Source organism: Pristis pectinata, chromosome 13 (assembly GCF_009764475.1).
Source record: "Pristis pectinata isolate sPriPec2 chromosome 13, sPriPec2.1.pri, whole genome shotgun sequence".
In the NCBI taxonomy this organism is placed as follows: domain Eukaryota; kingdom Metazoa; phylum Chordata; class Chondrichthyes; order Rhinopristiformes; family Pristidae; genus Pristis; species Pristis pectinata.
This window is the reverse complement of record NC_067417.1, coordinates 40,454,368-40,458,030: the sequence shown is the minus strand read 5'-3', so window position 1 is coordinate 40,458,030 and position 3,663 is coordinate 40,454,368.

Here is a 3,663-nt window from a genome sequence, read left to right as displayed (position 1 = left end):
CATGTTGTTTTGATCACTTCAGTTTTAATCCATGGTATTTTCCATTCTATGACAAATGCTTCCTGTTATTCGATGCTCTCTTGGATTCTTCCTCGTCAATAACATCATCCATTGGAATATTTTTTTATGTCTGAAGAATATTTTGAATTTTACTTGAGAAATAATGAAGCAGAGAATGAATGGGTGGCAAGGTTTCTGGGAAATAGTGTCAGAGAGATGTACATCATGGAAACGGGCCCTCAGCCCAACTTGTCCATGCCGACCAAGGTACCTTCCTGAGAAAGCCCCATTTGCCTGCATTTGGCCCATATCCCTCTAAATTTTTCCTATCCATAAACCAGTGCAAATGTCTTTTAAACAATGTTATTGTACCTTCCTCTGGCAGCTCATTCCACATACCCACCACCCTCTGTGTGGGGGGGAAAACTTGCCCCTCAGGTCCCCTTTAAATCTTTCCCCTCTCACCTTAAACCTATGCCCTCTAGTTTTAGACTTCCCTACCCTGGGAAAAGACTGTGTTCGTTCACCTTATCTATGCCCCTCATGATTTTATAAACCTTTATAAGGTTGCCTCTCAGCCTCCTTCACTCCAGAGAAAGCCGTCCCAGCCTTATGACTCAAGCCCTCCCCGGCAACATCCTTGTGAATCTTTCCTACCCCCTCGCTCGCTTAATCACATCCTTCCCACAGGATGATGCCCCAAACAGCACACAATACTCCAGGTGCAGTCTCACTGATGTCCCACACACGACGTCCCAATTCTTGTACTCAGTGCCCCACCCAGGCAAGCATACCAAACACTTACTTCACCACCCTGTCTACCTATGTCACCACTTTCAGTGAACTATGTGCTTGTACCCCTCAGTCTCACTGTTCCGTAACACTCCCCAGGGACCTGTTATTTACTGTCTAAGTCCTGCCGTGATTTAACTTCCCAAAATGCATTACTTTGCATTTGTCTGAGTTAAATACCATCTGCCATTCCTCTGCCCACTTTCCCCGTTGATGCAGATCCTGTTGTAACCTTGGACGGCCTTCTCCAAGTATATGGAAGTATTAAAATACCTTCAGCAAACTCCTTTTAATAGTGACTCTGCTGGATTTCCTTTCCCAACCTCACTCCCACAAAGCTTCAGTTCCCATCTTGTCATGGAGTTCCACAGCACAGAACCAGACCCTTTGGCCCGCCAGGTCCATGCTGGCCATCAAATACCCATCTATGCTGATCCCATTAACCAGCACTTGGTCTGTAGTGTTGTATAGTTGGAGTTGACCTTTGCTGCCAGAAGTCTCAGCCAACCAGCCATTTCAGTGAGTTGCAGCAGGTTCAACAGAAGTCAATCCTGGACTTTCCAGTTCAGAACAATAATTTGTAAAGGGAATGCTTCAGGCAATATCCTACTCTATCCTCCTTTCCTTTCTCTTTCCCAAGCACTCAGTCGAATTACATTGCAATTCCCCCACCCCTGCCCCTTTCCACACTGTTGCATTTGGGATAACATTGGGGATGGAGCCCAGCACATTCTGTGCATCTGAGCAATGCTAGCTGAAACAATACAAAGAAGTGGCAAGGATTGCACGGGGGAGGGGGATCCTGAGTCTCAGATGGACTCCCATGAAGGGAAGGTTAACGGTAAAACTGCAGAAGACTCACTAACCTACAGATGACCAAGCAATAGAAGACTGTAAACTACAGGATGGGAAACTATTACATCTACAACTCAGGCGATGTTATAATTAAACGTTATGATGCTCTAGTCAGGTCACATCATGAGTACTGTCCTGCAACGAAATGTTCTGCTGGATTACAGGCAGTTGTCTGGGGCTTGAACCCCTGACCTTCTGACTTGTCAGCAAGAGCATGAACATGGCATTTTGTGGCATTGGCGACAATTATTTGACATACAAATGTAATCGTCTTTAGAAAATATGATGCAGAAACCTCTGAAGGTCTTTAGATAATAATAAATGCTTTTTACTTTACAGAATTAACCAAGCCCTTGAAGTACCTTGTCCTCCTGTTAATAGTGATGGATAGAAAATTGTGTCATGTTTGATATCAAGGAGAAGGCTCCATAGCTTCAGATCTATCTGTATTTTAGGAGTTGGTCCTAATTCTATCAATTGTGAACTTGTGCTGTCGAGGAGCGAATTTGTGCAGTTACATGTCCTGCAAGAAGTCCATCTGCCATTGCGTTAGATGGATGGTTACAAGCATCAACCTTATTGGATAGGTCACTTGCTTATGGTTTGTTGAACCACTGCTTGACCTGTAGTCAAATTTTCAGGCTTGGAGGCTGTTGAGGTGAATTGTTGGAGTATATCTGCTTCGGTTGAGATGCTAAAACAAGGCCCCATCAGACAGTTCAGATGGGCATTAAAATCTCCTGTACTGCTAAGACCAGGGATTTACTCAGGCGTCCTGTCTGATTTTATTTCTTTAACCAATATCACTGAAAGCAGATAGTCTTTAGGAGGGGATATTGTCAGTTCTTTGCAAAGGAGCATGGGAGGAAGCTCTGGCACAGCTGAAACACTGGCAACACACTATTTGTACTGTATTGTGAATGCAATGCATTTCTTTGGCTCCCTGTCGTTTTATTTTGTCTGATTATAATCCTGATAGGAAGACGATCTCCCTGCCGTTTCTGTATTTGATCAAAACTGGTTTGAATCAAGGTGTTGGATCAGCTTTTACTTTTTACATTAACCCCTTTCAGGAGAGTAATCTTTGTGATCTGTTTCCACCTGCAAACCTTGTCATTGCCTTCTTAGGCCCAAAGGATAAATGATCACATCACTGCCTGACCAGTAATCAGATACACTGAATTATCAGCTCTTTATAGAACCCAGATGATTTTATTCCTTTGATTTCGAGGTTGGATCTGGACTCGGAATGCCAGGAATAGAATTCTACAGGATAGAGATGCGCAGCTATCAAACACTTCAGGATGTGTAGAGACCATGGAGGCCACAGTATAACTGTGGAACCTTCTACAGCAGAATGAACGTTCTGTTTTTCCCTTCCTACGTTACCTGGGCTTTACTGTATACAATCACACTTGCATTTTCTCTGCTACTCTCCACCTGAGCTCATTGGTTCCAATTCTTTCTTTCTTCATCTTTCACTCTCTCCGGGCCTTCACTTTTGGATCCTTTGGTTATCAAGACATTTCAACACTCCTTTATCTCCCTCTTTGTCTAAGCTTTTAGACAAGTGTTCTATTATTTATGCTGAACTAGTGTCAATTTTTGCTTGACTACAAAAGAAAGTAGGAGCAGGAGATCAGGCCCTTTAAGCCTGCCCCACCATTCAATATGAACATGGCTGTTCGATGCTGACTTCAACTCCTCTCCTGCATCATTTCTTCATATCCCTCAATTCCTCAGTCTATCAAATATTTATCCACCTCCATGTTAAACACTTCTAATGGTCCAGCTTCCACCACCCACTGGGGCAGAGAATTCCAGAGATTCACCATCCTCTGTGAGAAGAAATTTCTACAGACCCAGACTATTTAGTCTCTCTTAGTAGGACAATGCTTTCATTCCAGGATTACTCTGATGAATCTCCTTTGTACTGCCTCCAATGTTACTATACTTTTAAGCAAGGGGACTAAAACAGAGCACAGTGTTCCAGGTGAGTCACCAACACCCTGTACA